This window comes from Lichenostomus cassidix, chromosome 3, assembly GCF_008360975.1.
Source record: "Lichenostomus cassidix isolate B80296 chromosome 3, HeHo_3.0, whole genome shotgun sequence".
Taxonomy (NCBI): Eukaryota; Metazoa; Chordata; class Aves; order Passeriformes; family Meliphagidae; genus Lichenostomus; species Lichenostomus cassidix.
In genome coordinates this window covers 86046504-86062179 of record NC_139483.1, presented here as the reverse complement: position 1 = coordinate 86062179, position 15676 = coordinate 86046504, and the positions used below count along the sequence as shown (strand labels likewise).

The 15676-nt window shown below is 35.2% G+C and overlaps 1 long non-coding RNA gene across 1 annotated transcript; it reads right to left on the bottom strand.

Annotated features, from left to right (window-relative positions):
• Positions 1–6423: 6423 nt before the first annotated feature.
• LOC146440154 (uncharacterized) lies at positions 6424–10115 on the bottom strand. Its single transcript, XR_014851059.1, has 4 exons — positions 9990–10115; positions 8273–8386; positions 6987–7100; positions 6424–6539 (listed from the first exon to the last, which is right to left on the bottom strand). It is a non-coding gene; the product is annotated as an uncharacterized LOC146440154 (long non-coding RNA).
• Positions 10116–15676: the final 5561 nt, after the last annotated feature.

The window sequence follows — 15676 nt, the reverse complement described above, 5'->3', positions numbered from 1 at the left end:
TACCTATTAGCAACATCTAGACCAAATACATGCAGTGCATTTTTTGAAATGGGTCATGTAATAATTTGGATCAAAGGATAAAAATCTTTGCTCCATTTATTGAAAACAAGTTACTAAATAACTGGTGGGGTTTTTCCTTTTTTTTTAAGGAAAAAAGAAATCCTGTCAACTCTCATAGGACTATCATATATCCAATGTATGGTCCCTAGTTGAAACAAGAATTTTAATGCTTTCTTCCTTCCTGAGCTTTCTTTGCGAGCAGCAGATTACTGGCTCCGTCCATGTGTCACAGAAATGTTGTTAGTTAATTTCATTTCTCCTTAAATACAAGTGTAGAAAATGGGGAAACTTTGCAGTTCTGGTATGAGAGTGCAAGATCTATTCTTAACTATCAATAATACCAAAGAAATAAAAATCAGCTTGATAAGTCTTACTTTATCTTCTGTAAAAATGAGCTGGTCTAGAAATTGTAGTGAGATCATTCACCTTTTCCATGCTAAGAATGCTGAAGAGCAATTTGCCTGATACATGGACAAACTCACTCTGTTACATTCTCAGCGAGTTCTGCTGCCTAACATTTGTGAGTAACTTCATTGATGTGGTTGTGTGATACTTAAAAATGTTGGCTCTTCAAAGCTGTGAACAGTAAAGTTCCATTTGTTACTATGAACTTGACTGTTAAAAGAATATTTGAATATACCTCCATGTTCTTACAAAACACTAAAACTACCAATACAAACAGTATGTGTATGAATTCAGATAAAACTATAACGTTTACTAATTACAGTGCTTTTGAATATGATTGAATTTTTAATGGAACAAGACAGGACTTCCTGATAGAGCCATGGGAGCTTTTATTCCACCTTCCATGAAGCTGTTAGGGCCCCTAAACGAGATACAGCCTTACCATATGTTTCTCACTGCTTCTGCTCTCTGCTAAAGCACTTAATATCAATTCTGTAATAGCTGTGATTCTATTATAGAAAGGCTCCAATTTTAGAATCAATATCATAATAGAAAAGTTATTATAATAACTTCCCAGCTAGGATACTGTAATGGAATAAAATTCTTAATAATGTTAGGAATATTAAAATATTTTATTTTCTTGCACCCAAATCAAGTTTATCTTCCTTCCTTCTCCCAGTTATTTTGTCAACAGGGAATGCAACAGCTGCTCTCTTCTCTGTTTCTGAAGAACTTAACTTCAGAATGTGCACTGATAAAAATGTCCAGTATTCATGACTGTCACTGTTGTACCTCAGGTATGATAGAAAATGGGTGGATAAGGGAGACATTTCTAAAATGCATATTTGCAGGTACTATTATATTGTGACTAAGCAGAAGCAACTGTACCAGACATAACTAAGGTTAAATCCTAAACGTAAAGAAGATCACACTGCAGTATATGCAAGTGGAATCATGGCCATTTCAGCTTTAAAGCATGAGGTGTAATAATGGTTTGTGCTATACAGGGTAGTGGCACAACGCTACTGAAAGATGACAGGAACTGAGAACTGGACTTTCGTTAGTGGATTGTCATGTTTGATTAATTAGAACACGTTCACAAACACATATCTATGCCTTGTGGCATAGATAAATGTTATAAATGGCAAAAGCATATTATAAAAATCTAGGTGTTATTTTTTTTGTCCATTTAACCTTAGTCACAGCACAGGCTTGGTTGGGCTCAGTAACTTCTAGGATTTCTGTGGTTTTACATGGAAATCTCTCCCTCTAACCAGATTAATAACACAATATGGTGTAGATTTTCTTCTGTTAATCATATCTAGAGCTTCTCCAACCCAAGGTCAAAAGAGTTATGGTATAAAAGTATAGGGACTTTGAAGTTCATGATTTCATACCTTATCGGGACTACAGGTAAAACTCAATGATTTTGGAAAACAGAAAATTGATTTTCTCCTCCACAGGGACAAGGAATTTGGCTGAAATAGGATGAAAATTCTTCAGCCATCATATTTAGTAATTAGAACATTATTTGATGTTGACAAGGATGTTATATCTGAAAGTCTTACAGATTTATTCAGTTTTCTCTTGAATTATAAATATGTGGACTGCTAGTAGACTCAAGCTTTTCATCTTAACATTTGGGAAAAGTCAAAAGTAGTAATTTCAGTGGTAAAAATTCCAATGAAATGCTAGAATTTATAGAAAGACCATGATCTATGCTAGCTGTGGGGAAATCTTCTCTCAGGGGAGCACTGATGGAGAGGAATGCATTAGTTTTGTTAGGGTTACACCAGCAGCATCAAAATCTATAATTCTGCAGTCCTCTCTATCCACTTTATGAAAATTGTATTTTCTAAAAAAGAGGTTTTGCCCACAGGAGAAGTAAAACTTCATTCACATGTCAAACTTGTAGTGTTAGTTTTCACAACCTGGACTAGAGATATTTGCAGAAAAAATTAGATATAGATCTCTGCTCAAACATAATTTTTCTTAAAAACCTTGGATTTCTTCCATTATTCTATGAAAGCCATTGGACTGAGTTAAAACATTTTATCTAAATAGACAAATCTGTGCTTTAAAAAAACCCAAACAAACCCACTGTGCCTCCCAAGAAAAATTCAAGAAACTATGAGTACACAGTAACACTTTAATTAAAATTCTGATCACTTTTCAAATTTATATATGATTATTGTAAAAGATTTTAAAATATAAAGGTACCCATTCAGGGTATTGTAAAGTATGCAGCACATAAAAGTGAATAGCAGCTACACTTACTCTCAAAGGACTTGAAGTGTGAGGAAAGCAAAAATTTGCTTTTCCTTTTTAAAAAGAGGAGGAAATCAAGGGGAGGAAAAAGGAAAAATCAAAACTTTCTGGTCATAATCTTCCTCAGTCTCCTTGTCAAAATAAAGAAAAAAAAATAGCCAAGGAAATAAAGAAAGGCAGGATCAATGTACTTAAACCAGTTTCTATAAATGGAATCAATTTCTGACAGTCTGTCTTCTGTATGAATTCACCTGAATGTCCAAATCCTGTGCTGAATTCCTTCTTTCTACATTCTGTATAGCAAAGGTTTGCTGTACATCTCCTGATAAACTGGTACATGTTCCTGATAAATTATATATTCCTGATAGTAGCCCAGTAGTAGCATGCCCTTCAAGTCAGATTTTGTGATGGAACAGTCAAATCATTGCAATATATTATGGAAATACAACTTCAGATTGTTTTTCAGGTAAATGACAACATTCATAATACAGCATTTGTGGTTTTCCACTGAGAATATCAGAAGCAAGAAAACCTGTAAAAATGTTCAAAACAAAACCAGGTGTTCCTATATAATTTTTGCCATTGACATCATGTATGTACTTGCTTAACCAAGTAATTCTGTAATCCGTAATTAGTGCACACAAAGCTGTTCATTACAATAACCTGAATATATTCACGCAATTAGAAAACATAGTTTAACTAACCATTATGTTGGCTTACCATGAATTTTTAAAGGCTACATTTACAGCAGTTTAATACTAAATAAACAGATGGTGTGAGACAGAGGTAGAGTTTTCATATGAAATTAAATTTACTTTCATTTATACCCATATAAATCTAGGTAAAATCAGTCTCAGAACTTGATCTTGGAAGGTGTTGAATAAAACTGTAAAGAAGTAAACACCCTCAGACATCCTGTACCAAAAATATTATCATCAAATCAAAGAGAATCATAGAATAATTTAGGTTGGAAAATACCTCCACGGTCATTGAGTCCAACCTTTGAAAAATCACCACCTTTTCAAATAAATCTCTTCACTAAGTGCCATGCCCAGTCTTTTCTTGAACTCCTCCAGGGATGGCAATGCTGATATTCCTTGGACAGCCCATCCCAGTGCTTAACCATCCTTTCAGTGAACAAATTCGTTCTGATGTTCAACCTGAACCTTCCATGGTTCAGCTTGAGGCCATGCCCTCATGTCCGGTTGCTGGCTGCGGGGAGAAGAGATCAACCTCCACCTTGCTACAAGCTCCTTTCAAGAAGATGAAGAGAATAGTAAGGTCACCTCTGAGCCTTCTCGTCTCCAGGCTAAACAATCTCAACTCCCTCAGCTACTCCTGATATGACATACTCCAGAACCTTCTCCAGCTCTGCTGTCCTTGTCTAGACACACTCCAGCCCCTCAATGTCTTTCTTGTAGTGAGGGGCCCAGAAGAGGATACAGGATTCAAGGTGTGGCTCCACCACTGTTGGGTACAGAGGGACAATCACTGCCCTGGTCCTGCTAGCCACACTATTGCTGACCCAAGCCAGGATGTCAGTGGCCTTCTTGGCCACCTGGGCACACCTGGCTCATGTTCAGCCACTGTTGACCAACACTCCCAGGTCCTTTTCTGCTGGGCAGCTTTCCAGCCTCTCTGCTCCCAGTCTGTAGGGATGAATGGGGTTGCCATGACTGAAGTTTAGGACCTATCACTTTGTCCTATTGAACTTCATGTCATTAACCTTGGCCCATTGATCCAGTCAGTCCAGATCCCTCTGCACAGCCTTCCTAACTTCCAACAGATCAGCAATCCCACACAACTTGGTGTCATCTGCAAACTGACTGAGGATGCACTTGGGCCTCTCACCTAGATCATTGACAAAGATATTAAACAGGAATGGCCCCAACACTAAGCCTGGGGGAACCCCACCAGTTCTGTGGTGGCATGGATGTCTCTCCATTCAGCATCACTCTCTGGGCCTGGCTATCCAGTGAGTTCTTAACCCAGTAAAGTTTGCACCTGTACAAGCCATGGGCTGCCAGCTTCTCCAGGAGAATGCTGTGGGACAGGATCAAAGGCTTTGCTGAAGTCCAGGTAGACAACATCCACAGCCTTCCCCTCATTCAGCAGATGGGTCATTTGATCATAAAAGGAGATCAGGTTGGTCAAGCAAGGCCTGTCTATCCTAAACCCACGTGTCTGGGCCTGATCCTGTGGTTGTCCTTTATGTTTCATGCAATCACACTCAAGGTAATTTGTCCCATAATCTTGCCAGGTGCCGAGGCCAGGCTGACAAGCCTGTAGTTCCCTGAGTCCTCCTTCTGACCCTTTGTGAAAATGGGGATCATATTGGCCAGTTTTCAGTAATCTGGGACCTTCCCAGTTAGCCACAGCTGATGAAAAATGATGGAGAGTGTCTCAGTGAGGTCTTCCAGCAACTCCTCAGTACTCCCAGGTGGATCCCATCTGTCCCCACAGACTTGTGAGGGTCCAAGTGGCAAAGCAAGCCACTGACTACTTCCTCCTCTTATGTTCTCAGGGGATGTCGGCCACATTTTTGAGTCTTGCCAGCAGGGCTTAACTTTTTCACTGAGAGTATGAGAAACTGCTAATTCCTTGAAGGAAGACTATAGAAAGGTTGACTTTCTGAATTTTTAATTACTTACTTAAATATCTAAATGAATACCAAAGTCTTCTGGAAATCTGTCTCCTTTTGTAAGAAGTACATAAAAGACTAGTACTTCTGCCCTTGTACTTAATAATTATTTTATATCTTCCTGCACAGAGTCAATTCTGATACTGCAGTAGTCATTTACTTGTTATTGTACTGGATTTTATTCAGTAAAACATAAATTAAAACTAATAAAAATGACAAACTAAATTTTGACCATTAATTAAAATAATAAGAACAAACATGAGTGTTTTTTCATAAGCTCATGAATGATGAATTTTATTCAACCATCTTCCCTAAGCTGGAAAAGTCCTGCTGTCTCAACATACCAGGAAAATTGCCTCTTAATGATTGTTCTGGAATCTCAAGTAAGTATCATTATATTGAACTGCTGGAGGAAAAATGTGTTTATATTTAATTTATAAATCAATAGGTGCTTTTAATTGAGACTATCACTTGAACTAGATTTGCTCATGAACACCACACAGTTTGTTATTTTAAATTATTATAGCATTTAGTGTTTAAAATTTAACCCCAAATTTTCTATGAAAAAGGTCACAATAACCCTTGCAATTTAAATGTATTTCCTTTAAAAGCATCAAGAGAAATAATCATATACAGTTTCTGGATTACAAGGTAGCTATAAATTGTTTTCTAAAAATGATAAAATTATTTAGAGAATGCCATGAGCAATAAAATTAGAGAGACAACTGCACAGAAAATCAACCAACCATTGTGATGGCAGCTTAATAGGGATATACCTCTTATTTTGAATGCAATCTTGTTCTGTTAACAAACTAATTTTAAAGTATAAATTTTGATTCATAGAGAAACAAACCTAGAAGGTGTATAAGCAATGTTTCCTTCACCTTACTTGTAGCCTAAGGCATATATATCTGGTCACTTTAAAAGCTTTGCTTGAGAAAATGAAGGACTAATAATGCTGTAGGAAGAGTGAAATGCATTTAGACAATTGATAGAAATGCCTTCTGAAGTTAATTATGTTTGCTTTCCCCTCTCCCTTGGTGTTCATTACCTTTAAACGGAGCCACACATTGGCAGAAATAATTACCAGGTTGGTCAATGCAGGTGGCTCCATTCTTGCAGGGAAATGAAGCACACTCATCTATATCTGTTTCACATCTTGCACCTTTGAAAAGATGAAAGATTTGAACACTTACTAAGACAATCAGGTGCCAATTTCTAATTCATTTGCACCAAAAAACTCTCCAGCAACTTGTGAAGATAAGCTAACATAAACAGCCAAATAAACAGCCACACTACTAATATCAGCATCCATTTAGTTCTTATCATCACAAATACACACCAGCTTATTTCTGAGTTGCAAAATGGTAACTAGTCTTCCCTGTGTGTGTAAGCTTTGAAGACCTTTTTAAATGCAGACTAATTTATCTTGTGTTATGTAGTTTAAGGATGCAGTGTTCCAATTTGCTGGAATGCAAATTAAACATTAGACCAGGGCAGATAAAGAGAAAAACAAGAATAAAACACAAGCAAATTAGTCAATAATGTCTTAATGGATGCTTTGTGGACTACCTGGCTGTAGAAAACAAGTTTCACTATGAAAACAACTCACCAGTAAAACCAGGTAGACAGACACATTTATAGCCACCAATAAGGTCTACACATGATGCATTATGAAGACATGGGGAAGAGTGACATTCATTTATATTTGCTTCACAGGTTGTACCTATCAATATATAATTGAGCAAAAGGGGAAAGAAGTTACTCCATGGCACATTTAGTTAAAGACAAACATTTATTTTAACTGGATATATCTCACATATCTGAGTCTATTTGACACCCTTTCTATATTTAAATCTGGATGTCTATGACAGATGCTCATCTTCTTAATGTTTAAGATGTTCACTAATTTTTCAAAAATATTAAAAGTACAGTCATCAAATATTTTCCTAAGGCTTAAAACACACAATTTTCTTATTATATGAATGAAGAAGAACAGACACCAAATTACATTAAATACAATAGACTGCATTGCAGTGGCATGAGAGGAAGTATTTCTTGATACTTCCTTCATGATAAGGCCAAAGATGTATTCCCAAAAAACTGTGAAAAAGATATCTGTTATAGACAAGAGGACAATTTATTCCAATGTGGACTGTAGCTAAAAGACCCTCATAGCTACTTAAAGTAGAAAAATACTTTTTTGCTAATATTTTTCATTGAACCTAATGTTTTATCATTGAAGAATAAATGAAAAATTACATCAGTTGCAAGGTTTGGGAAGTTAAAAGAATTTAAGAAATAAAAGTGCAGGAGATAATTGTTCTGAATATATGGGCAGTAGAAATGTAATATTTTGCATTGTGAGATTTGAATTATGGATTGATTTGTATTTCAATGATTAAACATCCATGATGTTTAAAAAATGGTGCTTTAAAAGAAAATGGATACACTTTGAATTCCTGATCTAAGCTGAAAGCATATCTGCAGATATTAATGCAGCCACTTATCCGAGTTATTAAGCTTTTCATACAAATTGTATAAATATGCCAAGAACAAAACCTTTACCACACAGCTGGGTGGGGCTTTTTGTTTTTTTTCAGTTCTAGGATATTAAAGCTCCCAAATGTTTAAAAAGTTTGCAGAAAATAGTATCTGCTATTTGCAAAATTTCACTGAACCCCACAGATCCATTTTCAAACTAGTTCCATGCTGTCATAAAAATAATATAGGTACTTTAGTCAAGATACACTTTTTTCTGACTGACACATTTATAACTTTAAATTGCATTCACATATGAATATATGCATCTCATCTGATATGGTAAAAAAAAAAAAAAAGATTGTGTAAAACTCTGAATAGATTTACGAAGTTATCATTCTGGGAAATTTTTTATACCTTGGAATCCATCCTGACAGATGCAACTGAAAGCATTCAGGTGATCAACACAAGTAGCTCCATTGTGACAAGGGTCACTAAGACACTCATCCACTTCAATCTCACAGTTATGACCTGGAAACAAGTCAAGGATTCATTTCATTAGGAACATGCCACTGGTGAAATATCAGTGCAGACAGCAACAACAAAATGAAATAACTGAGATTAGGCACAGGGAACTTTTACCAATGAGCCATAAATTGTCTTTGGGGAATTCATTTCTTGGTGATTAAAGGAAAAACAGAATATTATGTTCAACAAAGATTTAATAGATTTTGTTATAGATGTACTCAAAAACTTGCATATTTTTGTATTTTAAGGGCAATAAAGTCTTGGGTTTTCCTAAAACATCACAAAAGTATAAATATGGTTTTACTCAGAAAAAATATTAAAATAACCCAATCTTTGGCTATAATATTATTTTTTCTTTTAATTTAATAATTTATGGGGTTTTTTAAAGATATCTATAGAAAATACTGAGAAATGTTTTCATTACAGACAAATATTTTAACATTTTTTAGAAATTAAAAATCAAAATATATTGACATGTATTGTTAAATAGAGAAAAAATATTGATGCTGCTTTCTAGTTGAGAATGATTTATCTAATACTTTTTCTGGCATCAGACTGGTTATTACAAATGCTTAAAGACAGGTAAAGCTCCTGATTGCTTCAGATGGGTTTTGAGGGTTTTAACTGACCACAGAAAAAATACTAATCTACTGTTAGGTAGATATAAGAACTTAAACAAATATTTCAATTAAAAGAAGTTCTCACCAAGGATTATCACAAGTAATATATTACAACTTTACATTATATTTTTATCATATTATTAAAATAAACCAACCCTAGACACAGGATATAGAATTTCATTACATTAAAGTCACAGATACTACAGCTATTAAATTACAGATTATTTTATCTGAATGGGTGCCTACATTAGGATGTAGAACAAGTTAAGAGGTGTGCAGTCTTCTCAAAATCTCAACTCCTCTGGTTGTCCGTGTCCTCCTTGACTATTGAGAGGGATTTTAGTGTTATCTTACTCCTGCTTTAGGAGCCCTGTCAAAGTCCCTGGAGTTAGGATGGATCTGGATAGCAGAGCTGATCTTCCACTCAGAGAATTCCTACCGCCCTTGATTATTTCATCATATAGTTGGTCAAAAATACCTGTATATGTATCTAGAAAGATTTTTTTTTTTACACTGAAGTCTGAAAATACCATGTCAGTATGTTGGTTTTAATCTAGTCACTCTAATGGCAATGCCTTTCAGGGTAGATGGAAGCATGAGTAGTTAAACATGCCCAGGATCTTGGATGTGTGTTTTGCAGTTGAGGCTCTTGTTACTGGAGCCTTACAATTACAGAGAGCAAAAAGGAGATAAATTAAGGCTAACTTGCATATGGCTGGGAGTTCAAATCACATCAGTGTAAGAAAGACACCATGTCTAAAATAGTATGAGGAGTAATTGGAGTGGAAATAGTCCCTTGTAGTCAGTATTTTTTACAGCTGAATACTCTTACTCAGCTAAGTACTTTTGTGTGCCAGGAAACAAACGTTGCGTCTGCCGGAATCAGAGGCACACTGCTAAATTATCTATTGCTACTTTTGAACAAACTACTTTTCTCTGGTTTAGGACTGACTGAAACATGTTAAACAAACCTTCTTTGAGCTCACCTATAAATCCAGGTGCGCAGAAACAAAGGTAGCCACCCTCTGTGTCTTTACAGATGCTGGAAGCTCCACATGGTTGTGATAGGCAGGCAGCAACCTCTGCTTCACAAAACTGACCTGTAAAACCTGATAAAAAAGAGTAACAGAAGACTTAAGAAATTTATTACATTTTGTCTTGGAAAACAGACAAGATTTAGACCAATTTAATATGCACTTTTCTTAAATTTTAAAATCTTATTTAGGGTAGGGTAAAATATTCCGGTTTCCTTGAAAGTTTCAGTCTCATATACAAAGCAACTCTAAATGGAACAAAGTAATAATGATAAAGTCAATGATAAAGCTGTACTTGCAATAATAATAAAAAACATTCAAAATACAATGGGTCTTCAAGAAAATTCGATAGTGTCAGATTCTTCAAGTGGTTTTATGCAAATATTCCTATTTCTATTGATGGACATATCACTATGCACACTGTTGATAAAAGTCTTCTCATTTTTAGCATGATGTTCTCTCACCACACTGAGAAAGTATCCTATGTTTCTAAACAAACAAAACAAAATTGATCAATGCATTCTGTTATAAAGCAGGTATTACAAAAACAGACAGGTTTGACAGCATATTAGTATTAATTTTTTGAACCAGTTAAGTTATAGTTAATAAAAAACCTAGTCCTGTGAAAACTAAGCATCTCTGTTCCCTACTGAGTGGTACATATGCACAAAATTTAAAAAAAAATTCAAAGATAAAATATTAACCTACATTTTACACTTTAGGTCTATTGGCTATGACAGTTTCTGAAAACACTATTGATCAAGGAAATCATAATTTTCATTGATGACAGCACTTTTGGTTTTGAACATACTCAATAAGTAGCTGCAAGTAAATATTCTTTGATTGATTTTTTTTCCCAAACCAAATAAATATATTTAACTAGTTGATATAAAGCAGTTGAAAAATCAATCCACGTTTGTGGAGTTAGTATCCAAATGCTGAATCCAAATGCAAAGTTTCAAATTTTAGACATTTCGCTTTGGTCATAAAAACTCAGTGACTTAAAATATAAGAATGTTTTTCTAGTCTCCTATTAGCTCAGCACTTAAATATTTTCCAAATATTTTTACTCCAACAAAGATCAAAATAGACTGGACCAATTTATTATAATTGAACAACTGCAACTTGAAAAGCCACTAAAGATTTAGACTAGAGATTTGGTTCAGTGAACTAAATATAATTAATTCCAGTGTCTTACAAACTTAGATGCCAAGTCTGGCTGAAGATCTGAACTTCAGATTTAATTTTAAAAAATATTTATAAAGTAATGCCATGCTTCAGTAGCACAGGTATTGTCATGAGATTCCAGTGTGCCACTGAGTTGCCCCATATCTGACACTCCTAGTCAATTTTTTTAGACAAAAAGGAAGACTCTTTAGTCAAAGATGTTCAAACAAATCTGTATTCCTACAGTATACTGTTATAGCTTTCAAAATTAAACATAACCTATTTTTAATAGTGCTTATTGAGTGCAGATTGAGTACAATGAATAATTACAAAATTTCAAAAGTTCAGTCCTGCTTGGACAGAGTCTTTATACTAAAGGAAATGTAAACCATGCACTTAAGGCATGACTGAAGAGCTCCTGATCTGGAAGATTTTTTAGCTTTTGAACATCTTGTTACATGAGGGAAGACAGCAAACTTTGACCATCAGGGTAAATTGCTGGAACATGCTGCACTTTACAAATTCTGGCTTGTTGAACAACTCTTTGAGGCATAAATACAAGGCAATGCATATTAAAACTGCCCTACTCACACAGTCATTTTGGTTTCTAAATCAGTACATGCAGAATGATGTCTTTAAACTATCTTTCAATTCCATCCTAAAGACCAGCTGTGCAACATCCTCACACAGCTGAAGTTTTCCTCCCTGTTGATTGCCATTAAAAATTTAAGTCTCTCATTTTTGCCTTTGTAAATAGCTGTTAGCATCTGCATAATGAAGTACTACATAAAACTAATATAAAAAATTACAATAAAGGAGTAAAATGGAAACATTGATCAATGAGGGCAACAGCTATGCATACACATATGTATAACTGTTACATGTGGTTATGTGACTGTCATCTAAATAATGATATGAATATAGAAAAACCAAGATTTTTTTTTTCCTTGATGAAATAAAAAGAATTAGTCATAATAACTTCATAGATTTGAAATACAGGTCTTAACCTATATGTCCTTTTGTTTCTGTGTTTTGAATTAATCATCAAAGAATTACAGCATGGATTTTGGACAGGGCTTTGAGCAACCTGATCTACCTAAAGAAGTTACTATACTAAGTTGAAGAATGAAGGGTAGCGGTTTCAGGGCTCAATTTTAATATTAAACATCTGGTTTTGTATAAAGTTTCTCATCAAAACAGATTCAGCTGCGGTACTTAAGAATACAGTATTTCCAATAAAATAAGTGTTCAAGTGTTGATTTATTTTTCTGCTACAGATACCCAAAAGATACTTCATTTGTTTAGATAAGGAAAATTTAGGAGTATAATATTTAATTCCTTTTTTTTTTCAGAAATGTCACATTTGCATTCTTGAGACATTTCTTTTTGACAAACCCAAATGCCTCATGACAAAAGTGATTTTTCCTAGTCAGCCTGTGACACTTAAACTCTCCAGGGAGATCACTGAATTGTGATCCATTCTGACATAGTCCAGCCACACAGTGATTTATGGCAATTTCACTACATGGCTCCTTATATTCTGGATGGCAGGTACATCTGAAACTATTAACTGAAACCTCACATTAAGAGTTATTGTCAGAGCCAGCAGGATTTGATGTGCATTCATTCACTCTTATTGAACAAATACTGCTTCTGGGGAAAAAGTTATATGGTTCCTGTTAAAATTACATGTGAGAAAAGCTTAAACAGACTGGAAGAAAGAAAGAAATTCCAGAATTTAATAAATTCATTTAAAACCAGGAAAATATTTTCATTGTCATTAAGATTCTTAGGCAATAATGGGTTGCCAATTTCTCCTTATTTGTACTGGATGCAATAATAATTATATACAAGCCATTTCATTCATTTGATTTTTGGGATAGAGTGGTTGCAATTGTTTTTGTCATTCAACACCTATCATAACAAAATTCTACTTTTGCTTGAGTCCTCTGCAAATTCAAATATAAAAATTGTACTTACTGCAAAAATTATGCAAAATGTAAAAATTGTAAAATATATGCAACTAATTTTAGCAATGTTGAACAAAACAGAGAAAAGGTAATAAAGAGGAAAAATCATCACCTTTGCACGTGCATTGGGTTTGCTTGGCCAGGTTTTGGTAGCTCTGGTTTCGATTAGTAATAAATTCAGTTAATTTCTCAAAGTCAGGTCTATTTTGCCTGTGACAGTAATGTGTAAGTGATCTCTCCCAGTCCTTATCTGAACTCAGGAGCCTTTCCTTATATTTTCACCTCCCCATTAAGTTGCCAGGGGGATAAATTGCCATTGATGGGTACCTGGCATTGAGCCAGGGTCAACCCACCACAACATGAAAGTCAGGGAAACAAATAATGCTCTTGCCTCAGATGATACAAGAGGAAAGTGTTTTATTGAGATGATCTCCTCTAATAAATAGATGTGATTGTTGTATTGAAGTAACCAGTCACAACTATAAGCGACACAGCAGAACGTGCAATTTTCTCTGTTGTATCCTTCTTACATATATGGTTTCTGCAAGGCAGGGAACAAAACCCATTAATTCTCGGTAAAGACAGTTCAAACTTCAGCAATTAGATTAGAATAACAGTTGCCCACTAAAAGTTTTAAAACTTCATGTTCCAAAAGTTAAGAGACTGAGAAAATGGCAATGCAACTTTAAGAAAGTCTTTGTGTTCTCTGAAGACTGCTCATTTTCACAAGCAGTCTCTCTGATCTAACAAGAGCAGGAAGCTGAAAAATTCAGATTGTTTTGTTCCTGTGAAAAATTCTGTTCTGTTTCTCAGTTGATCTTGGGGACAAGTCAAATTTTGTATTCATGTACATGTAGTCTGAAAGAAAGTTAAACAAGTTGTAAGAATGTACTTTCACGAGTAGTTAGGATGTTTTTGCATCAATTTTTTCCCTACACATTCCAGTCCTTAAAAATAAATTTTTTTAAAAATGCCCTCAGGCAAAAGAATTTCAAGATTTGAAATTCAATTTTCTGTCATTTAGGTTTGAAGTATTTAAAGAGTTTTAAATCTTTTGCAAAGTTTTCTCAGCTAAGTAATAAGTGAAAAGAATCAAGCTTGTAGACCAAAAGTTTGTTTTTATTCCATCATGTCAGAATTTTTTGATGAGCGATGTTTTACTGGATATTCCTCGAAAAGCTCTACTGGAAGCTGAGAAGTAATAATTACAAGCTGGTTTGAATTTTGTATTATGTTTTTCTGATAGACTGAAAAAGTATTTTTTTCAGTGAAAACATCTGTGCACCCTTTAAGCTTAATTCAGTCTGGAGGGGAACTTAAAATAGCAGTCAATCCACCTTCTTACCACTAAATCAATTTGGTACCAACAAATACATGTACATTTTATTTTAAAATATTCTTCATATCCCAGATGTTCTGCCTCAGCCATATTAGGTTTTTTATTTTAAAAACTGATTTGACAATTTGTCCTAGGTTACAATATAGATATATTTAAGTATTCTATTACCACCAGCTGTGGGCCATTAGCTGTTATCTCCTGCTATGACTCACCCCTGATAACAGACAATGAGCCATCAAGAGCTCACTGCATGACACATGGAATTATCTCATCCTCTTGTGAGATGCTCCACCCAGTGGGGAGGAGCCAAGCATTCCCACCTGGATATAAACTGGCCTTGGAACTGCCCAAGTCAGCCCTGTCAACTGGGTTCCCAGAGGACAAGAGCTACTGCTGTACCATCAGGAGGAGACCAGACCTTCACAGGTTCACCACTTCAACTGAGCTACTTCATTTGGAATGCTACCACCATCCTGACAGGGTGTCAGGTTGTATCTGACTTTGTCAGTGCTTTTCCTTCTAGTATTGCACTTATTTTTTAATTTTCCTATTAAATTTCAATCCTGACTTGCGATCTCCCACTGGTTTGTTTTCAAACTAATACACAATTATGACAAGCCAATGTACCTGACACAGGCAACAAAAGATGATTTCATACAGGCTACTGGTGGATTTAGTCTAAGATTAATTTGGATTAAGACAGTTCCCAGCGGACAGACCTCCCAGGCAGAGCTTGCAGAGCCAGAAGCGTACCCTGTATGACCCTGAATCCACACCCCTTTCTGGCCCTCTGCTAGGCTTTTACTAAGCAATTACTGTTGGCCAATTTGTCCTAGTTACCTCTGTGCTAAAGCAGAAATTCTTGGCACAGGCACAATTATTTCCCTTCAGTGATATATTTGCTGGGTCTGCTCAACCCTAAAGATAAATTTTTAGCTACACATGCTTCAGTTATGCTCTGACACAGAAGAGTTAAAGGGCATTGTTATTTCCATTGCATGAATGCAGTCCATCATGGAATCACTGTGTACCCAAGTATAAGTTATCTGATATATTTAAAAATTTACAAATTGTCAGATTAAATTGAGTTCTTTAGCGCTTACAAGCTGCAGTTTTGTCACTACTTATTGAACACCAGTGCATTTCTGATAATAATCTTCATT